Source organism: Tachypleus tridentatus, chromosome 8 (genome assembly GCF_004210375.1).
Source record: "Tachypleus tridentatus isolate NWPU-2018 chromosome 8, ASM421037v1, whole genome shotgun sequence".
Classification (NCBI taxonomy): Eukaryota; Metazoa; Arthropoda; class Merostomata; order Xiphosura; family Limulidae; genus Tachypleus; species Tachypleus tridentatus.
In genome coordinates, this window is record NC_134832.1 from 72990592 (window position 1) to 73009473 (window position 18882).

General features: G+C 36.6%; 1 long non-coding RNA gene across 2 annotated transcripts; it reads right to left on the reverse strand.

Annotated features, from left to right (window-relative positions):
* Nucleotides 1-637: 637 nt before the first annotated feature.
* On the reverse strand, nucleotides 638-15177 carry LOC143222666 (uncharacterized). Of its 2 annotated transcripts, XR_013012402.1 has the most exons (4): nucleotides 14858-15177; nucleotides 8981-9097; nucleotides 4036-4180; nucleotides 638-2722 (listed from the first exon to the last, which is right to left on the reverse strand). It is a non-coding gene; the product is annotated as an uncharacterized LOC143222666 (long non-coding RNA). The 2 variants fall into 2 exon arrangements; XR_013012403.1 differs by lacking the exon at nucleotides 8981-9097 and having other exon boundaries at nucleotides 14858-15152.
* Between the last annotated feature and the right edge of the window lie 3705 nt (nucleotides 15178-18882).

An 18882-nucleotide genomic window follows, 5' to 3' on the forward strand; every position in this document is an offset into this window, starting at 1 on the left:
AGTTTAGACAAGAGGGAATGCAACTGTCTTCTCCCTTATCTGTCTTTTGTTTTCTCACAGTTTGGTTCAACAAAGGGAATATCACTGACATCAAGAGGATTTTGAAAGGTCTTGTTGCTAATCACACCAGAAGATGTGCTAATTGCCCTCTTCTAAACTGAAGAAATAACACTTTTCTTTGGAGTGTGATGGTTTGGAGTTTGATAGTATTCTCCAATTCTGCTCCTATTCCTTACTTCACACTAATGGACACTAATTTCAGGTCAGACCAAAAACCAATTTTTCAAAGTAATTTTATTTAAAAAACTGAGAAATTCCCTCACTCTACACTTTTATAAACTCAAATATTACACTTTAAAAATACGCAATCTGTTCTACCAATATCAGCGTGAATTTTAAAAGCCATTTAAATATTACACTTTAAAAATACACAATCTGTTCTACCAATATCAGCATGAATTTTAAAAACCATTTAAATATTACACTTTAAAAATACACAATATGTTCTACCAATATCAGCATTTTATAAAGTAAAATATTACACTTTAAAAATACACAATCTGTTCTACCAATATCAGCATGAATTTTAAAAACCATTAAAATATTACACTTTAAAAATACACAATCTATTACACTTTAAAAATACACAATCTGTTCTACCAATACCAATATCAGCATGAATTTTAAAAACCATTTAAACTCTAATAAGCGAGACATCTCTAAGGTGTCCCTATTCTAAACACTCTTCACATGAAATATGTACATACACAATCTACCACATAGATTTGGAGAATCGTTTTCATCACATGTGTTTCTTGAACTTTTTGCTCTTGATACCCGTCTTTGGGAAAAAACTAGAAGCTTCATTGAAGGGTGCGAGAGTTCTTTTCTAACACTTGTGTTCCAAAGTTGTTGATATATCAGATTTTAGGTGTAAAGTAGCCAAAACATGTATAGAGATACTGAAATGTTTTACAACTGGATCATTTGCTGAAATGGTTGAATGGCTGCATAGGTTGGTACGACATGCTGAGGTTAACTATAGGGTTTTTAGCTTGGAAATATTTTCAATGCTGGTCAATGAACCAGAAAGAACCCAGAAGTAAAACAAAATAATGTCAGCAGACAAGCAGATAAGATACTGATTAATTTCTGAACCTCTTCAAGAGACAGGTCAGTATCTTATCCAATGCACTTTCTGATTTTACTACCTTATTGGAAGGTTTTACTCCGAAATTTAATATACATCTCATTGAACATGTTATCCAGCAGTTAACAGAACTGGCAAAAATAGAAACTGAAAAATGTTTGTTCTTTGACAGTCATCATCAGATTGAAAATACTCGAAAGAAGAGACCAGATATTTCACTGTTAGCTTTTATCGGTTTGAAACATCTTTGTCAGCCTCTGCATGGAGATGTTGAGCTATTGGATCTCACTGTTATGAAATACCTTCCATCAAACATCCTGATGTTGAGGGAAGTCAATCTATCCCTCGAGCCCAGCAAATAGTTAAAGATAACGCTGTTAATTTTATTTGTTACCTTATGAAGAAGAACCAAGAAGCTTCATTGAAGGGTGTGAGAGTTCTTTTCTAACTCTTGTGTACCAAAGTTGTTGATATATCAGACTTTAGATGTAAAGTAGCCAAAGCTTGTACAGAAATACTGAAATGTTTTCCAAGGTAGTAAAATCAGAAAGTGCATTGGATAAGATACTGATTAATTTCTGAACCTCTTCAAGAGACAGATCAGTAGTCTGCAGAACAATAGGAAAGTTGTTATCTCTAACGTACTGTGACGATCTTCTATCCAAGTCCAAATATGCTGGGATAGGATTCCAGATTGAATAAATATCATAATACTTACCTCATTTCTGTCAGACTTACTTGGATGGCAATATAAAAACCTACAGAGATAATGATTTTGTTGTTAAACGTTTTTATATAAATACATCTTTAATAATTGGTTTTTAAACATTTGTATTTGTAGCAACAGTGTTAACAATAGATCACTGGTATTTCATACTTAGTATTTATTTTCAGGTCATAAGTATAAATACAGTGGTTTTAGATCAGTGTAACAGTTACGTGTTCATGTTTCATTAGATGTAATGTGTGGGTTTTATTTAGGAACTTAATACTGACATATACTTTTAATTTTACTTATTCTATTATATTATTGTCTTTAAGGATAATTTAATTAAATGGTAAGGTTCGGTTTTGTTTGTTTGTTTTGAATTTCGTGCAAAGCTACTCAAGGGCTATCTGCGTTAGCCATCCCTAATTTAGCAGTGTAAGACTAGAGGGAAGGCAGCTAGTTATCACCACCCACTGACAACTCTTGGCCTCCTATTTTACTAACAAATAGTGGGATTGACCATCACATTATAATGCCCCACAGCTAAAAGGGCAAGAACGTTTGGTGTGACAGGGATTCAAACCGGCAACCTTCAGATTACGAGTCAAGTTTCTTAACCATCTGGCTATGTCGGGCCACTAATATCTGGTAAGGAACCTGCTAGGTTGAATAAATAATATTAAAATACAATAACAGTAACTTTTACATAAGGTAAATTTTGACTTTTAATAACTTCATCCTTTCGACCTTTGGTAAAACATAATCATCAGTTAGAAATAGTTGTTATTGTATTTTGAAATTATCTCTTACCTTATTTTCTGAGATATTATACCATGATACTTGCCAGGTTAGTTTTGTTTTCCCTGTAATGAATTAACTACAAAATAATAAGTTGAATATATAATCATTTTATCTTTCGTTAACTTCTAACTTACGAAATATATTAATAAACTAGATAATAAACGACCTCTAACGTGTTTTCTTTCAACAGCAGATAAAAACAAAATGAAGAGTAAGAAAAATATTTTTTCAAGTTCATACGTCATGTTGTGTTGTATCGTACAGTTTATAATTCTTTTCGTGATTTATGGCATGTGCACGTTACACTAACGTCACGACAGTACAAATTATAACGTTAAGTACCCCTTATATGGCATCATTTTAGTGTTTACTGACTGAGAGACAGACAGATAACACCCTACAGTATAATATTGCAAATGGTTAAAACAGAAGATCACCAAAGGCTCTCTTACACCGCAATTAAAATAAAAAGAGGCGCTCTGTATTCGGAGAGTGGTTGAGAATTGATACCATATTATTAGTATACTCCGGTGTAGAGTGACGTGAGTGGGGTTTGATACGTCACGTGGGGAGAAAACAGTTGTAGTTAAAGTACAGATTGTTGTTTTCTTTTATATTAACATGGATTAAAAGTTAAAGTATGCAATTAGTGTCATGCCACACGGATGTTGGTAAAAAACATAAAAACAAGTGTCTCTTAGTGTCTACAATTTGAGCCAAAATGTAGATAAATCCAGTAAGTAATTTCAATTGAAATTATCAGTATAAATCTATTCAGAGACATTCCAGAATGGCTAGGAAAATTATGAACTCTCGACCTTTAACATATTTCTGTTCAAATGTATGATAGTCTAAAACCAAAAACACCAACTAAATATCCATTGTAAGTTAGAATTTATCTTTCTCTACACATATAATATCAAAAGGAGTTTGTTTCTAGATCACTGGTGCCCCGATAAAGTTCATGCTAATAATACCATTTTGTGGATCAGATAATGATTATTGTATAAAGAACACTTTTATGTAATAACTTGACTACTAACCAAATATCGTCATTTCACCAGGTAAAATATGTCTAAGTAGTCAGTACGACTTCCAGTTGTACAGAAAACAAACCCAACATTCTCTGTAAAGCCACTTACCCACAAAGTTTAAGTGTTTAATCGTCATCTAAGAAATAATGATTATTCAGTCGTGTGTAGTCGGAAACGCAGGTTTTTGAAAGCGGTAAGGCCATGGCCCACCACTTCTTAATAGCTACAATTAATGAATTAATGAATTTAAACTTGCTTCTTGTAATACAGTACATCACGTTCTATATACGCAGTATAAAAATTCAGTATCCTACTAAAATCATAAAAAACCAGATACTTACAGATCGTCACACATTGGTTACCTCAGTGTCACATGATCGTTTAGATCTTCAAAATGACGAAACATAATATTTCTCCATTTCACGAGAAACAGATTTTCGTAAACGGTGGAGAAACTTCTTCAGAGATTTTTTGGATTTTTTGTCACTGAAATAGAAACAATAATTACAAATACTGAATTTGTTTTGGTACATTTACACAAAAGTGAATTTCATCAGAGAAGATCTTTAGATCTATATTTATTTATATAAACTGTATTATACTGATAAATCCTGACATTAGGTTTAGTGGCTAATAACTTTAATAACATTGACAAATGTCATGATTTAAATAAGTTCAAACATAAAAAAAATATTGTTCAATCAATTTGACAGCACGAGTAGTGTCTCAACAACTACTAGATCTACCGTATACCAGCTAAACTGAAGAGTCCTGATATTACATGAAATACTTCGATAACACAGGGTTTAGTAGATGTGATGTACTTTACATCTTGAAGTTCGTCCTGTGAAATTAAACGTGCTAGAATATTTACATGTTGGCATAAATATTGACTAAATATTCAATGTGTATTTGAGGGTCACGTAAACTACGTCACAAAATTTGTTTTCCTTATTTTCAAATACAATAATTAAAGTTTCAGATAAAATTATAATTGAAAATCGACACTTAGAAAGTATTGAAGAAAAAAGATGACATGAATGGTTGCGTTTAGCTGACCCGGCATGGCCACGTGGGTAGGAGGGCACTGGACTCGTAATCTGAGAGTTACGAGTTCGAGTTCCCATCACATCAAACATTCCCGCCCTTTCACCCGTGGGAGAATTTTTAATTTATGGTCAATCCCACTATTCTTTGATTGAAGAGTAGCCCAAAAGTTAGCGGTGTGTGGTGATGACAAGCTGCCTTTCCTTTAGTCGTCCGCTGCTATATTAATGACAGTTAGAGCAGATGGCTTTCCTGTAGCTTTATGCGAAATTCAAAACAAACAATTATAACACCATGACTACTTAATAGTAGCTAATACACAAAACAAATAAACAATTATGACACCATGACTGTTTAATAGCAACTAATACACAAAACAAACAAACAACTGGCCCGGCATGGCCAAGCGCGTAAGGCGTGCGACTCGTAATCCGAGGGTCGCGGGTTCGCGCCCGCGTCACGCTAAACATGCTCGCCTTCCCAGCCGTGGGGGCGTATAATGTGACGGTCAATCCCACTATTCGTTGGTAAAAGAGTAGCGCAAGAGTTGGCGGTGGATGGTGATGACTAGCTGCCTTCCCTCTAGTCTTACACTGCTAAATTAGGGACGGCTAGCACAGATAGCCCTCAAGTAGCTTTGTGCGAAATTCCAAAACAAACGAACAACTATAACACCATGACTGTTTGATAGTAACTAATACACATCACTGGTGTGTGTTCTTCAAATCTATCAATATATATCTTCACTATGGTGATTGAAAAACAACTATAAAGAAAAATATATAATATACATTAACCGATACACATATTTTTAAAACCTAACGTGTCCTATTTGATTTAGAAAACATATGGAAACGTCTTTCTAGTTTCAAAATGTTTATTCAGTACTTCACCAGTTTTCGTAACTTCATAAATGCTACATTTGGCTAGGTTTTTTTAAACTTTCCAAAACGCTACATGTGGGTTATCTGCGCTAATTGTCCTTAACTTAGGAGTTATAAACTAGAAAAGGAAGACATATAATCAACATCACCCAATGTTAACAACTGGGTTACACTTTTACCAATAAATAGTGAGACTGATCATCATATTATAACAGTCCCCCCCCCAGCTGAACTGAAAGTGTGTTTGGTATGACGGGAGTTCAAATCTACGAAATAAAGGTGGGATATTCCAGTGTTTAATTAGATATATTTGTATAAAATTTACCTGGAATAAATTTCTTTTCATCAAATAATCGATATCTGTATATAGGAGGATAAACTTTGATGATTAACAAATGTTAGGAATACATTGAACTCATCTTATTTTTAAGTATCACGTATGCAGTTTTTAATATTTTCGCCTAGCAATATCTAATGCAAATATTATTCTGTCCTTGATATAAATCTATGATGGTTTGTTATTTTTATAATTTAACGACACTTCGGTGAATACAAGTGGAGAACAAATAATATTAATGTTAAATTATTTTCAACTATAATGAGATTTATCAATATAAATATACGTCTAATATACACTGCTGGCCAAAGTCTTAAGGCCAACGAACATAAAGAAGAAATATGCATTTTGCGTTGTTAGACTCAACCACTTATTTGAGTAAAGCATCGAAAGATGAAAATAAGAAAATGGAAAACAAAAATAAAAAACTCTTTTAGCATCTAATATGGAAAATGTGGACGCTATGAAATTAGCCTAAATACCAGCTGGTCAAAAGCTTCAGACCATATTGAAACGAAGCATTAATCGGTAAACACGAAACGAAATTTAGTAATTTATGTTCAAGCAAAAGCGTTGAGAACATTTCCCACTGACATCTCCTGTTTTACATTGGGTAAAAACATGGCAAAGGCTAAAAAGCTGACAGAGTTTGAACGTGGCAGGATTGTCGAGCTGCAAAGCAAGGTCTCTCTCAGTGTGCCATTGCTAGTGAGATTGGGCGTTGTAAAACTGCTGTTGAAAATTTCTTAAAAGACCCCGAGGGATACGGAACGAGGATTTCATGTGGTCGGCTCAAGAAAATTTCGCCGGCGTTGAGCAGGACGATTCGACGGGTTGTCCGGCAAGACACCAGCTGATCGTCGAACCAGTTTAAGGCCCTTACGGACGCAGAATGCGGCTCAAGAATAATAAGACGGTATCTACGAGAAAAAAAAACTTTAACATCTGTAAACGTTTTCAAAGGTCAAGGCTCCTTCCACACCACGAAACAGCTCGGTTACACTTTGCTGAGAAGCACCAAACATGGGACGTAGAAAAGTGGAAAAAGGTGTTGTTCTCTGATGAGAAAAAATTTAACCTGGATGGTCCAAATGAGTTCCAACGTTACTGGTACGATAATGATATCCCACCGGAGACATTTTATACACGACACAATGAAGTAGGTTCCATCATGATCTGGAATGCTTTCTCCATTTATGGAACAATGGAGCTTCAGGTTATGCAGGGGCGTCAAACAGCAGCTGGTTACATTGCCATGTTGGAGAGAGCATCCTTATTGACTGAAGGCCCTCGCTTGTGTGGAAATGGCTGAACTTTTCAGCAGAACAACGCTGCAATCCACAATGCCAATGTCAGGACAAAGAACTTTTCCATGGCGAATAACGTGATTCCTTTGGACCATCCAGCGTGTTTTCTGGGACTGAACCCATTGAAAATGTTTGGAGGTGTATGGCAGGGGAAGTCTATAGAAATGGACGTCAATTCGAAACAGTGTTTGATCATCGTGAAGCCATCTTCACTATTTGGAATAACATTCCAGCCAGCCTTCTGCAAACGCTTATATCGACCATGCGAAAGCGAATGTTTGCAATTATTCGCAATGACGGCCGTGCAACTTACTTCTGAGACCTTTTGTTGGGCATTTCCTACACTGTTTAGGACTTATTTTTGGTATTATCTTAAACTTTTGGCCAGCTAGTATTTGTGCTAATTTCATAGTGTTCACATTTTCCCTATAAAATGCTGAAAATGTTTTTTATTTTTATTTTTCCTTTTCTTATTTTCATCTTTCGAAGTGCTACTCAAATAAGTGATTGAGTCTAACATCGCAAAATGCCTATTTTTTCCTTATGTTCATTGGCCTTATGATTTCGGCCAGCAGTGTGTGTATACAGATAACATTACTTTGCGTACGTGACAACCTAAGAGAAAATTCGTTAACCACTTGGTCCATCAGAACTTGTAACTTAGTTATGGTTCATACTCTTCAGACTGTAAAACACATTTGTTTATTTTTGTTTATTTTTTAAATATAATAAAATCATTTGAATATTATAAATTAGTACGTTAAAGAATTTAATCTTTAATGTCAAAGAATCAAACTTAAAGTAGATTTGAATTTATTTCAGAAGAGTGGACTGTGTATTCAAATTACAATATACATTTAATATACATAACTATATATTTCAAGTGTAATATAAATGCAACATGAATAAACGTTTATTTCGAGTGGAAGTACAATTATGAGTAATTATGTTTATTCGGGGTTCACTATCTAGTTGATCTATATTTTATGTATCAGTAGATTTGCTGTTTAATTAGGTGCACATACAGAATGTTTTTATGTTTCTCTTATCAGCGTGACTTAGGAATTAAAATAGGTTCGCAGTTCGAATTATGTTGCTGTGAATTTACTCTGTTGATTTTTCAGGCTGAGAGTTCGGTGAAAACACGTAATTCGATTACAGTAGCTCATACGTTTGTAGCGGATGGTGTTCACCAGCTACTTTCTAATCTACCACTTGAAAATTAAGGACGAACAACACAGATATCTCTTTTAATCGTTTTGTTTTCGTTCAAAACGACAGTTATATTCACTATTCGTCCTGATTTTAAATATGCAGAACTAGACATGGATTTGTTTGTTTTTGAATTTGACCCACAGCTACACGAGGGTTACCTGTGTTAGCCGTTTTTAAGTTAGCAGTGTAAGACAAGAAGAAAGGAAGGCAGCTAGTCAACAACAACCACAGCCAATTCTATGGCTACTGTTCAATCAATGAATAGTGGGATCGACCATCATTTTATAACGCCCCGACAGCTGAAAGAGCGAGCGTATTTGGTGAGAGGGGAATTCGAACCAGCGACCCTCAGGTTACGAGACGAGCGTCCTAACCACCTGGCCATGCCGGCCCGAACTAGACATCGCCTACTTTTGATTTATACATGGTAAGAATAATCGTCACAGTATAATAATCACAAGGCGATAACCTTTGAAATAAGTGGAAGTTCTAGTACCTCATACAGTATGTTCGTTAGGAAAGTCAAAGGTTCCCATAACAACAGATGCTTTTTTTAAGCAGGATTTTAAAGGTTTAATAACTTCCACCTGCTTTGTTTTCTCTGATGATATATCTGAAAAAGAAAGATTATAAAATTCTTGTCATTAATAACTTCATTTATAAGAGGCTTCTAACTGATATATTTACGAATTATTATGCACACAATCACACACTCACACATCAAGATATGTATATCAGACGTGAAGTAAACAATTTTCTTTTTAGGGAGAAAACCCTACATTTAGAAACTCACTATTACATTTTATTACAACTTTGTACCCACAAAGAAGACTAAGAAACTTCATAGAACTAATTAAAAAATCTAACACCGTCTACAGGTTAAGCACATACATAATAGATGGGTCTCTTATTAAAGTTCAAAAACTTACAAAATAATATATAAACCCTGGTCTCCTACCAACATTCAATTCTACACCAGAAATTACTATTCTGTAGAATAACTTGAGCATTGACATTAAACGTTGAAAGAAAACTGTATTTACCTAACCCTGAATAACGTCTACTACAGGAACAATGCAAGGCACATACATAGTATCCCATGCAAATGTGTTAAGATCACTTCGTTATATTTATAAATCTTTGAATGCCACCTCATTGTTTTAATAGCCTAATGATGTACCTTACTGAAGCATTAAATGTTGACATGGAAGAAACTGTAATAGAGACACAGAACGTGATCTAACATATCGTTTACATTAAGTATGTAGAAGAAGTAAAAATAATGATAATTCGGCCATAGCAGACTATTTACAACAAATATAATTAAAACATTATGATAAATGTCGTTGAAGCATTCAAAGTGACGATCTTCAGAGTCACCGTGTAACAGTCCATTGAGGAGAGGTAGACGTGCCTTGAGAGAAAGGATGTCCAGATGATCACCGTATTTGTCCGCCAAGTACTTCAGCTCATCAGGAGTATCCTCTTCTCAAAGAAATTTCAAGAGAAGATCTTCCATATGTCGATACGCCTGGAAGCCTGGCTGATCAAAACGACGGTTGATTGCGTTAATGGCAAGGCCAAGAACCTCAAAGTACTGCCTTCTGTAGAATTCCTTGTGAGACGACGGGAACGATGGCTCACCGGTTCCTACCTCAAAACGCTTGGGCTCTCTCTTCTGTCTTGGCATTTGAGGTTCGAAAATGTTGAGCTCCATTGCCTTTCGGTGCACTTCTTCATATATCTTGTCAAAATTACTATCATTCCTCATTTTATCAAGAACACCTGCTACCAGTTTTGCATTTTGTTGCCCCTGTGCTGCAGACATGCAGGTCTTCTGCAATGTTTTTGACAAATTGTCCGTCAAAGAGTACACGGCGACACCAAGATGAAGAGCGGAGAAGTATTCAAATTTCTCTATTTGGAATCTGACACCTATTATTCGTGCCCTCATTTCAGAGTCTAGATGATCTTCCAGACAAACGTCCCACTCCAAGAGAAGCGCTTTGTGGTTGGCAATGATGCAGTCGAAGCTCTGGCCGCGAACTGTCCAGCGAGTTGGGCAAATCACCTTTAGACCTGCTGTTTCTAGGTTGATGTTAGCTTTTATTTTTTCGAGCAGACCTTGACACTTTGGTGAAAATTTTATAAGCTTGCAGATTTCGTATGTGATATCTAGAGTATCAGCTAACAACTTAGACCCTTTTTTTGCGTCACATACTGCCAAATTTAAGGCAAGCTCATGGCAATATGTATAGTGTGCCTCAGGAGCATCTTTGAGGATTTGTTCAGCAACACCTCTTCGTGATCCAGCCATAGGACATCCGGCATCGTAGCACTGGCCCCGACAGTTGGTCAGGGTCAAGTTCATCCGAATTATCGCGTCCTTGATGGCCAATACGATAGTATCTGTCTTTATGGTGGGGATTTCATAAAATCCGATGAAGTCCTCGTGGGGTTCCAGATTGTCGTCAATCCATCGAACACATATTGTAAGCTGTTTCTTGTTTGCAACGTCAGTGCATTCATCGGCAAGGATGGAGAAATAACGACCATTTCTGATACAAGACGCCACATCTCGCAACACCTGCAATTCCATTACCTCTAATATTTCGTTCTGTACATCATGTGTAACATACTTGTTGGTTTTCTTCTTAAGCCACTCAATCATTTTAGAATTGTTCTTTGCTCTGAGGTGATAAAGTTGTATGAAGTTCGATTCTTCATCGCTGTGTCCTTGCAAAGCTAGTCCCTGTCTCGCCAAGAACTGTAAGTTCTCGATGATTTTGGCCATGTTGCTTCTAGATTCTTTCTTCTCTTCTCCCAGTGTCATGTCCAATATTTCGCCAATGTAAGAACATGTTTTGGGAAGAACTATTTCATTCTCTTCTGCCATTTTATGGCACTGCGACATTTGGTGATCTCAAAACTTTTCCCTTGCCTTCTTCCAGTTTGAAAAGCCATCTCGGAGGAAAGCCGATTCCTTGCTCTTTTTCTGCCAGTAAGCAGGTGTGACAAAGAACCGTATCTGAAAACTCTATGTAGTGTAACTAAGGAACTTCTTCGTACCATGACGGCTGAAATGATCCTTTGAATTGCTTGCATTCCCTTTTGGGGTACTGGAAATTTTGTGGTTGATTTGGTTTTGACGGGATTATCAATTCCGCCTGTAATGTAAACTGTCATCCATACTTGCTTTGCTACCTACAGAAGAATGGATGCCTTCTGAAGCTGTCGATAGACCAACAGTTTCTACTGACGACCCGCTTTGCTGAACCTCTGCCTGCTGTATAGTTTGTTCACATTTCCCTTGTTTAACAGGCAGCTTGGGACCACAGAACTTTTCCATCGATGACTGTATTTTTCTTTTTCTGGGAAGGGGCTTTGGTCTGACCTATTGAAATACGAAACGAAATGACTGTAGGACGTTTCCCAATTCAAATCGCCCTATATTTTCATTTGGGTCATTTTGGCAGAAAGGGTACCCATTACACTGGTTTACAAAAAAATATTTTTTGTCTGAGGCAAGAATGTGAATAGGTGTTTTTTACTAATTTGGGTGTGCTGAATTCAAATTTATAAACAGTTTTGCTATATCACCTCTAGTTTTCTGGCTTTTAAATAGTCTCATTTTAGTATATACAGAGTATATACGTGCTTATTTCAACAGTTGCAGCAGCTTATTACAGATAAAACAGGATAGATAAAGAACATTGACCGAATAAATATACTTGGATGACACAATGTACACAATTCATAGTACCGCAGACAGTTAGAAGTGTGTTTTCTTAGATGATCTGGTGTATTTTGCCTCCGGGATGTCACGCAAGAGCATCCAGCAGAAGTCTCCCATCATGCTGGGGTTCCACTTGCCTTGGTAGTTGCTCTCCATCTTCGTAATGTATTGGTGGAATCTTTCTCCGTGCTCATCACTCACTGGTCCAAGGTTTGGAGGGAAGAAGTTGAGGTGGGAATGGAGAAAATGAATTTTGAGTGACATTCGGCATCCCTTATCCTCATAAGTCTTTAGCAACTTCTCAATACAGGCTTGGTAATTTGGTACGCGTGTGTTACCAAGGAAGCCACTACAGACTGACTTAAATGCTTCCCATGCTCTCAGTTCCTTTAAGGTAAGAAGCTCCTCAAAATCAGTATCCTTCAGCACTTCTCGGATTTGAGGTCCGACAAAGATGCCCTCTTTGAGCTTAGCAGCACTGAGACCTGGGAACACAGTAGACAAGTGTTGGAAGGCAGCACCATTTTTGTCCATGGCCTTCACGAAATTCTTCATCAAACCAAGCTTGATGTGAAGAGGAGGAAGAAGCACCTTCTTCATGTCAACCAGAGGATTCTCTTTGACGCTGTGTTCGCCAGGAACGAAAGTGCTTCTAGACCCCCAGTCTTTCCGCTTGTAATGCTGGGATACAGCTCGACTATCCCAGAGACAGAGAAAGCAACAGTACTTTGTAAAATTAAATCATATGTAAGGCAATAATAATTATGTGCGTCGTTGGAAATTGTAATATAAATATATACCCAAAAGATTGTGTAACACAATTGTCGAAGGACACCAACCTCCTGCGCTGACTGCCAGTGCACTACTGGCTGTTGATTGAGACGTGTTGGCTACGCTTAACCGCCAAAATCCGTCTTGATATATAGCTATATATATATATATAATGTAATGCTATCACTTACATTTATTGCATAATAACTAAAAGAGAAGACATAAGTCACACAATATTAGAAATTAACCCTGAATGCATATGCGCCTTTATGTACAGTATGTGTACAAAATGTACAGTATGCATATCTAAAAAACTAGAGGTGATGAGTAAAAACGGATTTCAAATCTGAATTCAGCACCCCCAAATTAGGTTAAAACAGCTGTTTTTGTGCTTGCCTCAATTTCTTTGTAAACCAGTGTTATTAGGGATTTTTAAGAAGAACAATTGACCCATTTTAAGGGTATTTTATGGGGTACGTTCGACATTCACATCCATTGTGGAATCCTCCATGATACGCAGGAAGTCATTACCCCATATAACGAACCCATCCAGGTCTATATGAAGCTACCGAGTTAGCTGATAACATACCCATCCCGCACCGGTCCGTACGAAGCTTTCTAGTTAGCTGCGTGCGGCCGACCGGCTGGCGAGGGATCGGAGCCGTGCGCACACGCGTGATCGTGATTCTTAAATTTCAAGTGCAACATTTAAAAATCACGGGTGTGCGCAACGTGTACACATCGAGCATGAGTGAGAATCGGTGCGAGAACTCCGGGCGAGAACTGTAAGAATATCATTTTGAGCGATAAACTTACCCATATTTAGGTCAAAATGGATTGGGGGGGCATATTTAAGGATTTTCCGGCACAAATCATACTCCATGTTTATGGTTTTCTTGGGAAAAAGTAACCTATTAGAGCGGCATACACCCATTAGGCGAGTACCTCTCCCCCCACCCCGTCCACGCAGTTTGAACGCACACATGAATGTGACCACATGGCGGATACGGCAGCTACACACTGCTAAATCCAAAATATCTTCCGACCATGTGATTGGTGGATACAATCACTGAATCTATTACCACTGGCAAAATTAACCATGTTTAACTGAGCAGACACAAAATGTTCAAGTTTTCCACATATAAGATCCAGATTTCAGGTTATCAAACATTTTACAGGACTGTGGACATAGCCTGATTATTAAACATGGAACTTGATTAAGGCCACACGAAACACATGAAATTTTAGTAATATGTTTCAAACCAAATGACTTTGTGTTGTGTTTTCACTTTATCAAACTAAGCTGTGCGTAAAGTTGTATGCCTGTACATAGATTTGTGAATGTAGTTCATATTCTTGGAATTCACAATGTTCTCGTTTCTTTAATTATCAAAGACTCGGCATTTTCTGGAAATCTTAACTGTAAAATTGTAATTGCATTGGGGGAGGGGAGTGAAACGGGATATTGACAATTTAGACCAGTCTCACGTACAGGTCATGTTTCTATTTATGTTTTGAATATCAAATTCAGGGCTGCCACTCTAAACTTTTATTAATATTTTTTGATTAATAATTATAAATAATTACTCATACCCACATGGTTACTGATCTTTATTAAGTGGGATTACCTTGAACATCATTCTCATTGGATTTGCTCAAATCTAACAAAAGTTAACAATTTAGAAAACCCCACACCCCTGCGAGTGTCCGAAGTTGATTAAAACCATCCCGCGTGTCAGAGTTGTGCACAGTAGGCCTATTAAATGCTTATTTGTAAATAGATATCCTACAACTTACAAGGCTACAATACATAACATAACTGCCCAAGAACAAATTGACAATTCTTAATCTAAGTTTATTTTGTACCTCACTCTCCTGATCCTCACTGGTAAAAGCATGATCCATATTGAGCTTAAATTCTGTATCAAGGCATCTGAGGGAAATTTTGGAGTCGTAATGAGACGCCTGGTAGGTTTTAGAATTAGTCTGAGCCAACTTCGTGTGTAGTTTATCACGCACACATGTACGTTATGTCTATGCATACTGTGTTACGTTTTGTTTCGGTTCTTAGAATGCATATATTCGTGTGTGTTGTGATAGCTCGCCACCACGCACGCAAGGTCCACGAATAAAAAAAACATCGTCACATTCTATTTGAAGTCACACAACAATACGCGCGCACAGTCCCATACAACACACACATGATTGATATAGTGTGTGTCTACACGTCTGTAAGATGACGGCCATAATGTGCAATCAAAAACAGGGCACGGTATGTAGTACAGATCCGTACGCACGCGGTAGGCCTCGCTCGTTTATTTTTTTTTTTTTTATGTCGCGCACCTACGTCACCCCTCGTGTAGTCATGTAGGAATTTAAATAGGGTAAAACAAACGATATTGATACCAGCAGGATGTACCAAGCAACAGAATAACGAAAATTTCATTTTAACCAAGAATCAAAATATTATCTATCTGCGACATTTCATTTTTTTTGCACTATTGAAAAAAATGGTTGTTAGCCAAAAGTGTGGGGTTCCGCGGTCCCTGCAACAACTGTTGACCTCTTATTTACAACTTTATTTCTTGCAAAAAGCATAAGAAAATTCCTATACTGATGTTGTCAGCGATATTCTAGCTTTATACCACACTTTGAATCCCATTTCTTGTTTTTCATAGCTACATCATATGGTTTTTCAATTTTTAGCAGCATATTTCTCTCCGAATGTAGGTAAAGAACTTATGTGGTTACCACATGCAAAGGAGATTAATATCGTGCTAGCAGAGTTATGCTGCATTTGATAAGGGAACGTCGATTCTAAGCTTTTCAGATTTCTTTTTGTTAGTACGTATATCCATATGGTGATCTTGCTGTTCAATTGCTTTGCTTTCTGCCATCCATTTGATGGTCAATCAATCTCAATGTTAATGTAGTGTATCCTGTGAGTCAGCTGCAAGTATTGTTAGTGACATTGCCTATTTATGTTTCATTGCTTTTAGTTATTTAAAAGAGAGTTTCCTTCATGCTTTCCATTTCCACTTACGCTAAATTAAAATATCTAAGATTAGATTGTGGTGGATAATGATTCAATGCATTTCTTTTTTTTTTTACACTGCAATGCTCTGAGTATAATTTTGCTTGCATATGCTGTAGGTGTTACGTGATGCCGCACTGATAGAAGAACTTGAATTATTTCCTGTGACCAGTCTTAAGCATGTTTTGTACGTTTTCAGTCTTATCAAGTTATACAGCAATCAAACTGGTTATCGATGCTGTATAATTCAAGATGGAATAGACAATATAATAAGTAGGTTCTGTTCTTCAGCTCGATTTACAGCTGCACCTTTCACAGCATTGCTTTTGGTAGCTCTAGCTGTCAGAGTATTTATGTGGCTGGTGAAGTTGGAATGTTTGTAAAGGATTACCCCTTTCTTTAGGTACTTCTTTGTTTCTTCTTCGCCTGTTGATAATGGTGATGTCCCGCCCTCATCAGCTCATCTATTTTTGAGTATGTACAACATGGCCGTGGATTTGGAAAGATTATTTACCATCCTCTCTGACTCCACCATTTCTTCACACTGTTAAGGAATGGTTTCACCAAAATGTCGATGATAAAGGTCAGTACTAAGTAGTTTGTTGAACTGTCAAGGCGAGCTACATCCTTAACGTAGTTGTTTAAGAGAGCTAGTGATCCAGTCTAATTGTCAGATTCCATATTCAACTAACCATATGTCAATGTAGCAAGCTAGTTTACTCCAACTCAACGTAGTCAAGGTCACTAACATGGTTCCTAATCAAAGTAATGTTCCTCTTCATTCTAGAAATCTATGAACAGACCAAGTTTTCTCTATTTCGTATGATATGGTTAGCAATACCACCTTGCGAACAGGTGGGCTCAAACTAGAAGTGGTCATTTACTGTTTTTACATCTTTCCATTACACAGTTTGATGCTCAGAGCTTTGACAAACACACCTCTTCATGAGGTATTTGCATATTCAAGTGTTTTGACACCTAACATGCAGAGTCCTCACTGATACATCAGTCCAGTTTAGACTGATGACTGTCAAGAATGACTCAGGTAGGGAATCAGAGTATTTAATCAAGTGACCAAATAATCACCATTGTAATGTTGTCTGCATGCAAAAAAGCGTACAATATCTATAAAGGAACGATTGTGGCGAGACCTTGTCACATTTCCACATTAGTATTAACTCTGATTCGCATATGCTCAACATCATACCACTGGTACTTGTGTGTGAAAAAGATGGGATTTCCAGCAGTTGTAAAAAAATTGCAAATAAACAGAAATAAAATAAACAATCCTTTTTAAAATACAACACAGAGTGAGTACTTGTTTAACTTGAAATACATGTGCTTTTACATATCTAAATTGTCTAATTCCTCTCCAAATTCTACTGAATGAAGCATCTACCATATTGTTCAATTTTAAATAATATTAAACTATGTTACAACATCATATTAAAGGAGCACTATCATAGTCCTCCAGAGCGAATTCTGCCATTAACTTGACTGGTAATTCCCAACAGAAAATAAAGGGAGGTTGTCGCCTTGAAAGCATCTGAACTGTTGTTGAAGAAAACTGTTCTTTACTTTCATATCAAACCACGAACTGAGCAACAGATAACAGGAGTAGAAGTAACTTAACAATCTTTTTGACTACTTGTTGGCCTGGCATGGCCAGGTGGTTAAGGTACTCGACTCGTAATCTGAATGTCGTGGGTTCGAATCCCCATCACACCAAACATGCTCGCCTTTTCAGCCTGGGGGCGTTATAAAGTGCGGTCAATCCCACTATTCGTTGGTAAAAGAGCAGTCCAAGAGTTGGCGGTGGGTGATGATGACTAGCTGCCTTTCCTGTAGTCTTACTCTGCTAAATTAGGGACGGCTAGCGCAGATAGCCCTCATGTAATTCACTTTGAAAATTCAAATCAAACAAACAACGTGTTATATAAACTGCACACTATTCTGAACAACTAGAAAGTTCTCAAAAGTAATACATTACAAAAAAGTAAAAAAAAATGCATGACATGCTTGCACATTGCACATGTTAGGTGACCAAAACAAAGCAAAAGAGAGAGAGATTTAAAATATACATGTGCCTCATTGGCTGTAGTGATTTAAGAAAAGTGCCAAATAGGCAACACATTTCACAGTGGCAAAAAATTACATTTATTATGGATTTTACATAGATGTGATTACGAAATGCAACAGAAAATACATAACAAGACGAAATATCTGATAATTTAAAAATGGTATTGATGAGAATAGCAGCTAAGAACAGTAAATTCAAATTATAAAAACGATTAAAATATTTAAAAGACTTAATTCAATTTCAAATATCACACTGGAATCTGGCATGAAAAAATACTGTTCTGAATGATATCTTGGGTACGTAATTAAGAACTGTAAATCAATATAGTTTCTAATGGTAACGTCTTTCACGCTTTTATCTTTATAAGTATTGTCACGTGATCACAAAACTAACAATGGGAACGTCACAAGACAAGAAGTGGCGTGATTAGTAACCGCATCTATGAAAAACAAATGACCAAGTAGCTGATTAATGTTACAAGCTCCGTACATTTCGAAACACGATAAAAAAGTAAATCCTAATTTGTAAGTTTCTTTACACAATAGGAAAAAACAAAACTATACCTTGTGTTTTGTTACATGAGTTTTCGGTTATAAGTAATCGCGGTTAAAGTTAACATAAGCTTCAGCAGTGTAAACTTTTATAAACTAATGCTAATGTTTGAAATATTAAAGGTTCCAGATAAGGTGGTTACTTTGATATTACTTTATTTATGAATAGATTTCCTTCAAATTGTGATGTTTTATTACACAGTGGTACCTCGGTTCTCTAATTTAA